The 15,790-nt window shown below is 42.8% G+C and overlaps 1 non-coding gene across 1 annotated transcript; it reads left to right on the top strand.

The window, feature by feature from the left end:
- The first annotated feature begins 283 nt into the window (after window positions 1–283).
- Trnat-agu (transfer RNA threonine (anticodon AGU)) lies at window positions 284–356 on the top strand. Its single transcript has one exon. It is a non-coding gene; the product is annotated as a tRNA-Thr (tRNA).
- The last annotated feature ends 15,434 nt before the right edge of the window (window positions 357–15,790 follow it).

Below are 15,790 nucleotides of genomic sequence, written 5' to 3'. Positions count from 1 at the left end.
ATTTCTGCCTTATTTTCAACGAGCCCCTCATTTCCCATTCTGATTCGCTACATGCATAGCGAGGGCCTCTGTTCTGGCAGTCTTGCTGCCATAGGGAGCTTAAGAGGGTTTAACGCTGGTCGACCACTCTCGACATGTCGTAGACACTCGAGTCACGGCCCGGGGGTTAAAAAGAAGGTCCCCTTCACCCCGAGAAGTCGGAGTGGCGCTCGCTACCACCCCCAACCACAGGAAAAAAATTACATTGACATCAATACTCCAGAAAGTGAAGGGGAAAATAGCCCCGCCGGTAGCGTAGTGGTTATCACACCAGACCAGTATTCTTGAGGTCGTGGGTTCGGATCCCACCTGGCGGCCATTTTTTCTTCACTTTCTTCCGAAATTCTTTATCTGTTTCAATGACCTACCATATCCTCCCCTTTGTTTTTCGAGGTTTTCTTGACTGTCAACCCTTATTTCTGCCTTATTTTTAACGAGCCCCTCATTTCCCATTGTGATTCGCTACATGCATAGCGAGGGCCTCGGTTCAATCATTAAATCAATCAATCAATCAATCATTGGTTTATTTCAAGCATAGGTACACAATATTTGCCAACAGTGCTTGGACCCTTAGCCAAAGGCTAGTTGTGGGTCCAAATTCGGAACTGCAAAGTAATAAGCAGTCACATTGTTATCAATCAGTGTATACACATACTGTCAGATTGCAGTAACTTCCAATACAACGTCATACATAACACGTGATGACTATTTGAAAAAAAAGAAAGGCCGCGAACTTTGCGACTGTACGCAAGTGATCGTGCTGTGATCAAAAAGGAAAAAAAAACAAGTAAGTTTCTAGTGTTGGGGACACTCACGGGCATATAACAACCGAAAACGATTTTTGAGTGTTTTTTACAGAAGTTATGGTCATTCCTCAGGTCAACAAGGATTTTATTCCACACTTTCGCACCAACGTACTGTATAAGTCGCTCACCATAAACATTAGGAGTAAGGGGAAGATTGAAATTGTTAAGGCTCAAATTTCTTGTGTGCCGTAATGGACTAATAAATAAGGAGGCAGGAAAAGATGATTGTTCCTTACTATGCTGTATGTGATTCGAGCCATTTTATCCTCACGCATGTGATCAAAAGGTAATAGTCGAAGCTGAGTAAACAAAGGCTTACTGTGTTCATTGTATTTGGCGAAATTCATAATTCTAATCACACGTTTTTGCAATCATCTGATGGGGTTAAGGTACGTAGTGAACGTCCAGCCCCAGGACTCTAAACAATATGTCAGGTGACTGCTGATAAAGGCATGGTAAAGTATAAGCATGATGTTTGCGTCAAAACAATCATCATCATCATCACCATCACCAGCCTGTCTACGCCCACTGCAGGGCAAAGGCCTCTCCCATTATTCTCCAATTATCTCGGTCCTGTGCCAACTGTGACCAATTTATCCCCGCAAACTTCTTGATCTCATCTGCCCATCTAACTTTCTGCCGCCCCCTGCAGCGCTTGCCTTCTCTAGGGATCCACTCTGTTACCCTTAATGACCAGCGGTTATCTTGCCTTCGCATTACATGCCCTGCCCAAGTCAATTTCTTCTTCCTAATTTCTACTAATATGTCTTTTACACCAGTTTGCTCCCTCACCCACTCCGCTCTCTTCTTGTCCCTTAATGTTACACCTATCATTTTCCGCTCCATTTCCCGCTGAGTCGTTCTCAATTTAAGTTGAACCCTCTTAGTGAGCCTCCAAGTTTCTGCCCCGTAGGTGAGTACCGGTAAGATGCAGCTGTCATACACTTTCTTCTTCAACGACAATGGTAGGCTGCTATTCATTATCTGATAATGTCTGCCATATGCACCCCACCCCATTCTGATCCTTCTAATTATCTCTGCCTCATGGTTGGGATCTGGCGTCACAACTTGGCCTAAGTATATATATTCGCTTACCACTTCCACTGCCTCGCCATCTATCTCAAACTGCTGTGCTGTCCCGAGGTTATTGATCATTACTTTAGTTTTCTGCATATTATTTTCAGGCCCACGGTTCTACTCTGTTCGCCCAGTGCGGAAAGCATGCTTTGCAATTCGTCCCCCGAGTTACTTAGCAAGGCAACGTCATCAGCAAATCTGTGGTTACTGAGGTATTATCCATTAACCCTTACTCCCACCTGTTCCCAATCCAACGTTCTGAATACTTCTTGTAAGCATGCTGTGAATAACATTGGAGAGATTGTGTCTCCTTGTCTGACACCCTTCCTTATAGGTATTTTACTGTTCTCCTTATGGAGGATGATGGTAGCTGTAGACCCATTATAGATATCCTCTAGTATTCTTACATAATGCTCATCTACCCCCTTGTTCCGTAATGCCTGAATGACTGCTAGGGTTTCGACCGAGTCAAAGGCTTTCTCATAATCTATGAAGGCTATATATAGGGGTTGAGTATACTCAGCGCACTTCTCTATCACCTGATTGATCGTGTGAATATGGTCCATTGTTGAATAACCTTTACGGAACCCTGCTTGTTCTCTAGGTTGACTGAAATCTAAGGTTGCAGAGATTCGGTTAGCGATTACCTTGGTAAATACCTTGTAGACGACTGACAGTAAGCTGATCGGCCTGTAGTTTTTCAAGTCTTTCATGTCGCCTTTCTTATGGATTAGGATGATGTTAGCGTTCTTCTAAGATTCCGGTACCATTGCGGTCATTAGGCATTGCGTATACAGGTTTGCCAGTTTTTCAAGTACAATTTCTCCGCCATCCTTCAAGAGGTCTGCTGTTATCTGATCCTCACCAGGTGCTTTGCCCCCTTTCATTTCTTTCAAAGCCTTCCTTACTTCTTCGGTCGTTACTGGTGGGATGTCTATCTCCTCTGAACTACTGTCTCGTTCGGCATTATCCTCTATGTCCCGGCTACTGTACAGATCCCTATAGAACTCCTCGGCCACTGTGACTATTTTATCCCTCTTTGTGATGACATTGCCTTGCTTATCCTTAAGTGCATACATCTGATTTTTCCCCACGCCAAGACGTCTCTTTGCTGCTTTCAGGCTACCTCCGTTCTTTACAGCGTATTCGATCCTCTCCATATTATACGTCCGTATGTCAGCTGTCTTGCGCTTATTGATTAACTTCGAGAGCTCTGCTAGTTCTATTCTGTCAGCTGCGGTAGAGATTCTCATGGTTTGCCGTTTCCTGATTAGATCTTTCGTCTCCTCTGAAAATTTACCAGTGTCCTGTCTAGCCATAGTGCCCCCTACTTCTACTGCACACTCCGTGAGAATGCATGTAAGGTTGTCGCTGGCTTCCTGTGTCGTAAGCTCGGCTTCCTCGTTAAGTGCGGAATATCGGTTCTGCAGCGCGATCCTGAATTCTTCTACTTTACGTCTTACTGTTTGCTCATTTATCGGCTTCTTTCGTACTAGCTTGTTGCGGTCCCTCCTCAACTCTAGCCTAATTCCAGATCTTACCATACGGTGGTCACTACACCTTACCCTTCCGAGCACTTCCACATCCTGCACGACGCCAGGGCGTCGTGCAGGATGTGCAAAACAATCACGAGCTTGTAAAAGGGCGTAGCATCCGGATGCTACCTTCGAACAAACATGCATAATTTGATTCTTCCAATTTAACTTGCTGTCAAAGATAATACCTAGATATTTGAAGGTACTGGTTTGTTGAAGTGCATTGTAGTTAATAATCGGTTTAATTATGCTGTAATTTACAAGTTTTCTCGGAGAGTGAAAAACCATGTATTTAGTCTTCTTCGTGTTGATTGTCCATTTGTTTGTTGAAAACCAGTTTGATATTTTAGCTAGCTCTATGTTCAGTTTAGTGTGAAGTTCATGCTCAGTATCGGCTGCGAATATGACAACAGTGTCACCGGCATACATGAGCGTATCAGAAGAAATTATTTGACACAAGTCGTTTACATAGAGGGTAAACAGTAAGGGCCCAAGCACGGACCCTTGTGGAAAACCTGTTGTTATGTATCGTAGTGAAGACGTTATATTGTTAATGGACACTTTTTGCTGACGGTCAGTAAGAAAACTGGAAACTAGATGAAAGGTTTTGTCTCGGAAACCATAATTTTTAAGCTTATCCAACATAATACTGTGATCGACTGTATCAAAAGCTTTTTGAAGATCCAAGAATACTACAGCGGCAAGTTTATTATTATGCAGGGTGGTATTAAGCATTTGAGCAAGTGAGAGCATAGCTGTTGATGTAGAGTATCGCGGGCGGAATCCATGCTGTTGTGGACAGATGACGCGGTACTTTTCTAGAAAGTTGTGGGCGCGTTTTGCAAATAATTTTTCAAAAATAATATTGATAGCACTTAGAACTGAAATTGGTCGATAACTGAATGGCTCAGATTGGTCACCTTCCTTAAATGCAGGAGTAACTTTTGCTGTTTTCAGACGTGATGGATATAGACCATCATGGAGAGAGGGGTTGAATAGATTACATAGTATGGGGCCAAGTATGTCAATGTTATCTTGGATGAGGCAGGCGAGGATGCCGTCTAGGACTGCGGCTTTGTTTTTGGGAAGACTTAAATATGGCCACTATTTCATTCAATTTGATGTCTTCCATAACAAAAGTGTTGCTTTTTGGCGTCAGGATAGAATTGTGCGTGTTACCTGTGCAAATTTTTGCCGCCAAGGCCGGGCCAACACTGATGAATAGTTAAAGGTTTCAACCGTTGTTTGAGTAACATTGTGAGGGGCTGAGTGTACCTTTTGGGTGTGTCCTATAACTTCTTTTAAAATATTCCGTATTTTCTTTGTGTTGCCAGAGGCGTGCGTGCTGAGACTCGAATAAAATTCTTTTTTACGAGTCCTCATCAGAGCAACAGTCTTGTTGCGGGTGTATTTGATTTGACGGAAATAATATTCATTGCTTTTGTTTGTCTCCATTTATGATACCAGTAATCTTTCTTTTTTATAACAACTAAAATTTGTTTAGTCATCCAAGGGCAAATTGGCTTGTCGCGTGAGTGGGCACGTGTATATCGGCTACTACTGGCTATTATGTTGGTAAGAGTCTCAATGAGGTTTTCAAACTCTTCATTTATATCAATACGGTATATCAGATCAGGATTCAGTGAAAGGAGGTGCTTGCGTATGACGCCATAATCCAGATTATTAGCGAAGTTTGTAATTTTACGTTTTGTAGTTCCTGAGTCATCAATGGTCACATAAACAGGATAGTGATCTGAGATCGGACTACTGTAAACCCCGGCGTCAGCACCTGCATCAACGTTTGTTAGAACATGATCGATTAAGGTTTCCGAACAACTTGTAACACGTGTCGGTTTTGTGATTAAATTACCAAAATTATAGGACTCGAGCAAGTTGCTCTAATCTATATTGGATGCGTTCATAGTGTTGATATTTACGTCACAACAATGACTGCAGGTTTTTTATATTCACTGGTGATGCACGAAAAACATTTTCAAATCTCTCAAGAAATCGTCAAGACTGGAATTAGGCGGCCGATAGACCACGCCAAGAATGATACCATGTTCCATCAAGATAAAAAGTGTTTCAATCTCTGGTACAGAGCATGTAATTTGTGTTAGAACTGAGTAGGCAAAATTGTTTTGAAGATAAAGTGCGACGCCTCCGCCACGGGAGTGCGAATCACGCGGGTTAGAGACCATCGTGTAATCAGGAAGCGATATTTCTTCGTGTTTTTTTAGCCACGTTTCTACAATAGCTAAAGCGGTAAACTGATGATTCTGTTGGGCAATAAAGGCAGACAGGTCGTTTATATTTCTTCTTAGGCTGCGGATGTTAGTGTAAAAAACAGATATGTCTTCTTCGGTGCGTCTTGGATTGAACATCGCCATTGCAACCGTTAGAGAAGGTGATGCTTTGTGTGTGCATCTACGTTATCATTTCAAGGTCGTCCTCGCATGTGACATGTACTGCCTTCGATTTCTCGGTTTTGCGCATCCGAATCTTGCCATCAACCACCCAGGCAAATTTCCAATTCTTTTCGCGCTTATTCCTGATGGCCTTCCCAAGAAGAACTTTGTTTTCTAGGCATAAATGCTCGTTGACGAAAACGGGTTCGTTTCCCCCAATGCCGAGCATTCCGGTGTTTAGCCTGGTCTTCTTGGCAGCAAGCAAGAACTGGTCACGCTTGCTGCGGGAGACAAACCTGGGAGACAAACAAAGGGGCCGCCACCTCTTGTTTTTAAACGTGAACAATATCTATGTCTTGGATTGACATGTGAACCTTCAAGGTAGCAGCTGCGTTCTCTACAACTTTATGCAGATCCTCATCTTTAGAGGAGGGAACACCTTTCAGCTCAATATTGCTGCGCCTTCCGTACTGGTTGAGCTCAATCAGCTGTTTTTGGACATCTCTGAGTTCTTTGTTTAGCCACTGGTTTTCTTTCTGGCATTCCAAGGTCTGACCTTGCACCAGTGTAGGCTCTTTTCGCATAGTCTTCATGTCGCCTTTTATTTCGTCAAAACTATCGCTGAAAAATTTCAGAGAATTTTTTACAGTTTCGAGCTCATCTCTTACATCTTTGTTTGAGGAGGCTAGGTTGCGAATTTCGGTTTTTATTTCTGTTGTTGCTTCCACAAACTTAACTATGAGTTCGTTCAAGACCTTCACCACTTCCTTGATGAGGTTAGGAGCTTTGTCCCCCAATGCACTCGCTTTTTCTTCTTGCGGGTGTGGTGTGTCTGGCATTATGACGAAGTATGCAAGAATATGAACACTTCAAAACACGGGCAAGCAGGAGGGCACAACAAAACAAACTCAGAGCAGTCCGGCAGCCGCAACAAGTGTAAAATAAAAAAGAGCAGAGCCCTTCTACGTGCCTACCTGCAGCATGAAGAAGCAGGGTTTAGCACGCGTGAAGCATACGGCTGCGTGGACTGCTCTGAAGTGCCTCTGGTCGGTGTTGACTCCGTATATGTAGTCCTTGGTCACGCCCCCGAGACACCACGTGATGCAGCCAGAATCCCTTGGTGTGACGTTGCTGACTGATCTTCTTTATTGCCTTATCCACGTAGATAGTAGTTCTGGCAGTCTAGGTGCCATAGGGAGCTTTAGAGCGTTCAACGCTAGTTGACCACTCTCGACATGTAGACACTCGAGTCACGGCCCGGGGGTTAAAAAGAAGGTCCCATTCACCCCGAGAAGTCGGAGTGGCGCTGGCTACCACCCCCAAGCACAGGAAAAATTACATGACATAAATACCCCAGAAAGTGAAGGGGAAAAATAGCCCCGCCGGTAGCGTAGTGGTTATCGCACCAGATCGGTATACTGGAGGTCGTGGGTTCGGATCCCACCTGGGGGGCATTTTTTCTTCACTTTCTTTCCAAATTCTTTATCTGTTTCAATGACCTAGCATATCCTCCCCTTTGCTTTCCGAGGGGTTTTCTTGACTGTCAACCCTTATTTCTGCCTTATTTTCAACGAGCCCCTCATTTCCCATTCTGATTCGCTACATGCATAGCGAGGGCCTCTGTTCTGGCAGTCTTGGTGCCATAAGGAGCTTAAGAGGGTTCAACGCTGGTCGACCACTCTCGACATGTCGTAGACACTCGAGTCACGGCCCGGGGGTTAAAAAGAAGGTCCCCTTCACCCCAAGAAGTCGGAGTGGCGCTGGCTACCACCCCCAAGCACAGGAAAAAATTACATGACATAAATACCCCAGAAAGTTAAGGGGACAAATTGCCCTGCCGGTAGCGTAGTGGTTATCGCACCAGACCGGTATTCTGGAGGTCGTGGGTTCGTATCCCACCTGGCGGGAATTTTTTCTTCACTTTCTTTCCAAATTCTTTATCTGTTTCAATGACCTACCATATATTCCCCTTTGCTTTCCGAGGTTTTCTTGACTGTAAACCCTTATTTCTGCCTTATTTTCAACGCCCCCTCATTTCCCATTCTGATTCGCTACATGCATAGCGAGGGCCTCTGTTCTGGCAGTCTTGGTGCCCTAGGGAGCTTAAGAGGGTTCAACGCTGGTCGACCACTCTCGACATGTCGTTGACACTCGAGTCACGGGGCGGAGGTTAAAAAGAAGGTCCCCTTCACCCCAAGAAGTCGGAGTGGCGCTGGCTACCACCCCCAAGCAGAGGAAAAAATTACATTGACATAAATACCCCCTTAGAAAGTGAAGGGGAAAAATAGCCCCGCCGGTATCGTAGTGGTTATCGCACCAGACCGGTATTCTGGAGGTCGTGGGTTCGGAACCCACCTGGCGGGCATTTTTTCTTCACTTTCTTTCCAAATTCTTTATCTGTTTCAATGACCTACCATATCCTCCCATTTGCTTTCGAGGTTTTCTTGACTGTCAACCCTTATTTCTGCCTTATTTTCAACGAGCCCATCATTTTCCATTCTGAATCGCTATATACATATAAATATATATCTAAATATATTATGTATATATATATACATATATATATAAATATATATATATTCTAGATGCAACAAAAAACAAACACCGAGAGCGAGAAAGTAAGTTGAGACATAGACACACTAGAAATACCATAAAGTAATAAAATATACTGACGTTTTGGGAAGCGGGCTTCCATTCTTCAGAGTACGGAATTAGTTGGTTTCAAGGTATTATATATATATATATATAAAGCAAGTTACTTTATATATATATATAAAAAGCAAGCAAGGTAAGCAAGTTCTCTTTGCTGAAACGTAGGCCAAAATCGTGCTTTTACCTTGTTCGAAGTTTTTCTTCTCTTATATATATATATATATATATATATATATATATGTGTGTGTGTGTATATATATATATATATATATTTATATATATATATATATATAGAAGAAGTAGCATAAGAGGGCTTCCCGCCAGTTACCCGCTCATGACAGGCTGTAGACGCTCGAGTCACGCCCCGGGGGTTGAAAAGAAGGTCCCCTTCTCCCCGTGTCGTCAGAGTGGCGCTCGCTACCACCCTCAGGCGTCAGATACACTTCTAGTAAATATAAATAGCCTAGAAAGTGAAGGAGAACACAGTCGCCCAGATAGCCGAATTGGTAAGGCATTCGACATGTAATCGAAAGGCGTGGAATCGGTCCCCACTCTGGGCGCGTGTTTTTCTTTCTTTCTTTCTTCGGTATATTAAAAAAATGTTTACTTCATTAACCGTAGTGAAAAAGAAAAGAGCCTAACCACACCCCTATGCCTCCTTTGGCGTTGTAGACTGCTGCCCTATCTTTCTGTAATTCCTCAACGAGCCCCTCATTTCCTTACTATATTATTCTGCGAAAGCCTAGCGAGGGTCTCGGTTCTGGCAGCCTTGATGCCTAGGTAGCATAAGAGGGCTTCCCGCCAGTTACCCGCTCATGACAGGCTGTAGACGCTCGAGTCACGCCCCGGGGGTTGAAAAGAAGGTCCCCTTCTCCCCGTGTCGTCAGAGTGGCGCTGGCTACCACCCTCAGGCGTCAGATACACTTCCAGTAAATATAAATAGCCTAGAAAGTGAAGGAGAACACAGTCGCCCAGATAGCCGAATTGGTAAGGCATTCGACATGTAATCGAAAGGCGTGGGTTCGGTCCCCACTCTGGGCGCGCGTTTTCTTTCTTTCTTTCTTCTGTATATTAAAAAAAATGTTTACTTCATTAACAGTAGTGAAAAAGAAAAGAGCTTAACCACACCCCTATACCTCCTTTGGCGTTGTAGACTGCTGCCCTATCTTTCTGTATATATATATATATATATATATATATATATATATTATTTATATATATATTTATTTATACACACACATATATATATATATATATATATATATATATATTATTTATATATATATTTATTTACACACACACATATATATATATATATATATATATATATATATATATATATATATATATATATATATATATATATATATATATATATATATATATATATATATATATATATATAGAGCGAATCGGAAAATGGGCAATGAGGGGCTTCGTGAAATAAGACAAAAAATAAGGATTGGCAGTCAAGAAAACCCCGGAATGCAAAGGAGAGGTGCAGTAGGTCATAGAAAGAGATTAAGAATTTTTTGAGTCAAAAAGAAAGTGGTGAAAAAATGCCCGCCGGGTGGGTGGGATCCCAACCCATGACCTCCAGAATACCGGTCTGGTGCGATGCATCCCACGGTTTGGTTCGGATGCCAGCCGGCGGGCATTTTTTCGCCACTTTGTTTTCGACTCAAAAAATTCTTCATCTCTTTCTATGACCCACCACACCTCCCCTTTGCTTTTTAGCTTTATATTCTCACCTTGTAATTAATTTCTGAACGCGAGCGTGTGTGATTGTTTTCGTGTCCTCTTTCTTTTTTGTATTGTTGTTTTCTAATATTCGTTGCTGACCGCCTCGGCATTCCCTGAACTGGCACCATGCGCCGGGCAGATGAATACCACTTGCTGCCGTGTCATACGCGTGCACCTGCATGTTTTCTTTTTTTTTTCCATGACGTGTTTGACCTTGTCTTTTTTTTTTCCTATCAATGCACACTCATTTCGAGTCGAAACTACCTGTCCTACTACTTTTTGGCGTGACCCTTGCCTCCCTCCAACACAAGCCACGTGTCTCACGTTTGAATGACCTTACCAGGATTCTTAGAACGGGTGTGTATGGGCATCCTTTGTATGCATTTGCATATCTTCGTTTCCTTGTTCCGCGTGACTAATCTTTTTGCCCATGTCAAGCACGGGCATGGGCATATCTGGTTTTGACCCCTCTTTCACCCCCGTTGCCACGGGGGAGGAAATTACCTCGTTATTTATTATTATTATTAGTTTCTCTGTGTTTGGTTCTTCTCTCTCTCTTTTTTTTCCAAGTTCGTACCGCGTCACTGTGTGTTCTTATTATCCTTTTTGTAATTTATTTTCCCGATCTCTCTTCACCCACCTGCCATGATCCATTTGTACAAACTCTCCCTCCTCTTACCTTGCCCTCGCGCTTGCTACATTTTCTGTATGTATAGCTCTGAAACGAACTTATTTTGTACTCTGAAGAAAGGGAGTCCTCTCCCTGAAACGTCAGTAAACTTATTTTTATTTTCTACGTATTTCTCGCTTGTCTTTGTCTCTACTAACCTTATATATACATATATATATATATAAAGTTTATATATATATATATATATATATATATATATATATATATATATATATATATATATATATATATATATATATATATAAAATATATATATATATATATATATATATATATATATATATATATATATACATATACAGTAAAAGCGCGTTAATTCGCCTCTCGTTAATTCGGAAAATTGGTTGATTCGGACACGTCATCTTGTCCCTGTAAATATACGCATCACTCTATGAGACAGGGCGCTCGTTATTTCGGACAGATTTGACCGCAAATCGGATAATTCGGCGACTTTCAGGCCACTGGCGAAGCTCAAAAACGAAAAAAGAACAATTCGGAAAAAAAGTGAAGCTCAAACGCAGCATCGCCATGGACATCAATTATCGACTTGGCTTGACTTGAGACTGGTTGAACGTCTTTTCTTCGCGTGTAGGTTTGGCGGTGCCATCGGTGCCTTTTTGTGGCTTTGTTCCCGTTGCTGAGCACCTTGAAGGGCTCAGAATAATTGTGTCCATGCGAATTTCTGCTCGAAAGCAGACAAGCATACGCGATTACTTCGTAAAATAAAGGTATGTAGAAAAAAACTTGCATTTATTGTGTTTATTTCGACCATTCGATAATACGGACATTCGGCTATTTCGGACATTTTTTCCGGTCCTTAGAAATCCGAATTAACGAGCTTTTACTGTATATATATTTATGTAGAAATATATATACATATACATCAAAGTTGCATGTGTCCTTACGGAATCCCTCGTCCCGTACGTCTCTGTTCTATTTTTTATATATATATATATATATATATATATATATTTATGTACATATATATATATATATTTATATAAGCAGTAAAAAAAACTTTTCGAGGAGCCAGAAGAAATACTTGAGAAAATGGTGGACGCACGTTTAAACACAAAAACAGTGGTTTACTAACGTTTCGACTGGAGCAGCAGTCTTCATCTTGACTAATATACAACATTGGAGCACCATGCTTATATAGGTGCAGAGGGTGTGCTGCAGTGTACCCTTTTTCTAACAACATGGGCGGGTTGGGGCGACGAACAGGGAATGGAGGGCATTATGCATGTGGCACTATACATGATGACAAACTCTTTTCTAAAAAGCCCAGCAATAATCAACTTCACCCATAAAAAAAGACGAAGACAGGGTAGGGAGCTGTTCAAAAACACTTTTCATACGAATTACACGAATAAATGAATGATGCAGGGAACGTCTCGACACACGAAATGCACAGTACACGAACAACAAATAAATACAGAACGGAAGCCGCCGGTGACACATCCATTCCTGAAAATACCAATACCGGCCGCGTGGGGAATGCCAGGGCACTTTACAAGTTCACAGAAGTCACAGAAGAGCGCACGTGCCAGCAACGCAACCAATCATTTAGCCAGGTACGAAGTAACTAGGTGTGTCCTGCATGGAAGCAACTATTGAATCGGTCGCCAGTAAGGGTCAACAAGTTTCTGTGTATACAATAAAAGCATGTCACAGAATGATGGAGGCATGCAAAGAAGTGAGTAATGATTCACAGTCCAAGAAGCGGAGGGGTGGGGGAACCGCAAACAATGAAGAAAATGGTGAGTGACCGCGAGGACGGCGCGTTCGTGATAACAAATTTAACCCCCCAAAGGAGGCTTCCAACCGCGGAAGCGTAGGCGTACTGGGAATGCAGCTACTATTCCACGAAAAAAAAGGGGGGGAGAGACAGACACGGGTGGAGAGGGGGGGGACGTGTGGTGGCTGACAGTGTTCTGTAGGGCGAATGAAACAAAAAAAGAAAAAAAGAAGAAAAAAATAAAGGAAAACGGTGAAAATGGCTTAGGTACCCACCAAAGACGATAATTTTGTCAAACTCTCATTAATGCCTGAGTAGGCGGATTTGAACTTGTAAAAGAGGTACAATTCGCGGATTAGTCGATCATGGTGAGAGTGAAACCCAGATTCTAATAGCGTGGCTCTGAGGTGGTCAAATGAGTGCCCAGGAAGGTTAACGTGTTTTGACAACGGCAAAGTTTTGGAACGTGACTTGTGATTATTAAACCTAATTCTGAACGATTTTTGTGTTTGCCCGATGTATTGTAGGTGGCACACCGTACACTCGAGCAAATATACCACATTGGAACTATCACAGTTCAGGTTTCCTTTCATTTTTAGACGAAAGTCAGAGGCTGAACTGACCGCGGTATCCATTGTGGATATATGTGTGCATATTTGACATCGAGGCTTCCCGCAAGGACTGCATCCGCCGGTCGTTTGGGTCCTCATTTTGGGTGAGGTCAGGACATCCCTAATGTTTTCGTTTCTCCTGTACACAACCCGTGGGGGTTCGGGAAAAATATGTTTTAGGCGCTCACTTGGGGTAAGAATGTTATTGTGTTTTTTTAGTATAGACGAGACTTTGGGAACAGATGCAGAATGTGTTAAGACCAAGTTCGTTTGCGGAGTATCGTAGGAGGTTTTGGTGCCTCTGAAAATGTCCGAGCGATTCAGCTTTCGTGCTCTGTCTATAGCGTTGTCAATTATTTCAACGCGATACTTTTGTTTCAAAAGTGCACTGCGTAGCTCCTTACAATTATCATTGAAGTCCTCTTCCTTTGAGCAAATTCGACGAAAACAATGAGCTTGGCTATAGGCAATTCCGGTTTTGCAATGTTTGACGTGACTGCTTTAAAAATGTCGGTACTGTTGCTTGTCGGTCGATTTTCGGTACAGTTTAGTGATCAGTTTGCCCTCTGTACGGTGATGCTTACGTCAAGAAAATTAACAGTAGACGGGGATTATTGGTAAGAAAAAGAAATGGAGGGATGCGCAGATTGAACGCGTCTATGAAGGTTATCAGGTTCGTCTGCCCGTGAGTCCAAATCAGGAATACATCATCAATGAAACGCTTATAATAGAGTGGCTTTAAGCTCTGGCTACTAATAAATTCACCCTCTAGGACGCCCATAAATATATTGGAATAGTTTGGCCCTACGCGTGTTCCCGTAGATGTGTCACTTATTTGGACGTAGTGTTTTCCATCGAACTCAAAATTGTTAAGCTATAGAATTAGCCCAAGAAGAGTGCTTAGTGAAGAGCCATCAACAAGTTTTTCAAAGGTTGCTTCCCTGTAAGCGTGAGTTACTGCTCGGATTCCATCGTCGTGCAGAATATTTGTGTAGAGTGACGCAACAGCCATTGTAACCAGGAGGGAATTTGCTGGGAATATCCAAATCTAAAACGTCTGAAAGGAAGTGGTGAGTATCTTTAATGTTGGAAGGAATACTAGGCGGTATGATGCTAATTATCGAGTACACGTACCGCGAAAGGTGTTCCGTGACGATGCCTATCCGTGCGACGATTGGGCGGCCGGGATTATCTTTTTTGTGGATTTTTGGCAGCAAGTAAAACCTGGCAGCTGCAGGATTAAGCGGAACAAGTGAATGGGCGGTTCTTTCTGCCATTCCTCCATCCTTCACCAATTGAGTGAGATGTTCTGTAACGGTGTCTTTAAAGTCGGCTGTAGGATCATTTTCGAGTGGTTTGTAGAATGACGAGTCTGATAGCTGCCTTTGTGCTTCTTTAACGTAGTCAAGCTGGTTAAGTAATACTATTGCACCACCTTTGTCAGCTTGTGTAATTACAATATCAGTGCGGTGAGAGAGGGTTTCTAATGATTTTTTTTCACTGAGGGAGATGTTATGGCAAAAGGTAGACTGCTTTTTGTAAGCTTAAATGATGTCTTGTTGCACAGCTTTGATATACATATCTAAGCACTCGTCCCGCTGGGGGGATGGTGTCCAGTGTTGAGGGCTTGGAAGCAATTTAGCAGTGTCACTACATGTTTCGCGGTCATAAAAGTATTCCTTCAACCTCAGGGTACGGGCAAAATTTTCCAGATGTATAAAAAGCAGGAATTCGGAAAACACCCCGTTGTTGGGCAAAAACTCAAACCTCTAGAAAGTATGCTCAAATCGGCGTTGGACAAAACTGCATCTGACAAGTTGACTGTGTTACTACTCTCGACATCTTCTTTCTGTGTGACTGGTAAGGTGCTAAGAGGGGACCCGTCTGGTTTAGGGATTACATTATCACGCGAGAATTTTTTGCCCTTGACATGAGACAGCATATCTCGAACCTTTAATTCGTGCGAGGCCAAAGACTCGATCTCATGCTTGTTGAGATGGGGAAAGATAAGTTTTTCGTTCCTTACCAAAAGTTCAAAATTTGTCTGGTTGTGATCGATAATTATGCGTATGAAGTCCAATGTAGTGGATTTGAGCACACTGTCCCACTTTTCCTTATTCGCAGGCGACCACTCAGATGTGGCTGGTTTTAATTTTATTGCAAGATCTTTGGGCACAATGGAGGAATTGAGGTACTGTTTAAGAGTGGAGGCATGCATCTCTAACCGGACACGTTTGTCGGTTAGTTTTCTGGCATCTAAAAATTTCCTAGAGACATTATGGTTGGTTGCGTTACCGGCATCAGTAGGGCACAGTCAATCCTGGTGGCCGCGGGGCCGGAAATTTGAAGTGTTCGAACGGAGGTTGTACTGCCCGCTCGAAGAAACTGCAGTGGAAGGCATAGCAGGGGCAGCGGCCGAGGCGGCGTAGCTGCGCGGCGGTGATGTTGAGGCCTGAAGGGACGGCTCCGCCAGCGCGGAGTTTGTCGGCC

The sequence above is a fragment of the Haemaphysalis longicornis genome, unplaced genomic scaffold, assembly GCF_048455015.1.
Source record: "Haemaphysalis longicornis isolate Haplotype H1 unplaced genomic scaffold, Haemaphysalis longicornis Haplotype H1 scaffold_11, whole genome shotgun sequence".
In the NCBI taxonomy this organism is placed as follows: Eukaryota; Metazoa; Arthropoda; class Arachnida; order Ixodida; family Ixodidae; genus Haemaphysalis; species Haemaphysalis longicornis.
The sequence above is the reverse complement of the archived record's forward strand: the minus strand, read 5'-3'. Positions and strand labels throughout refer to the sequence as shown.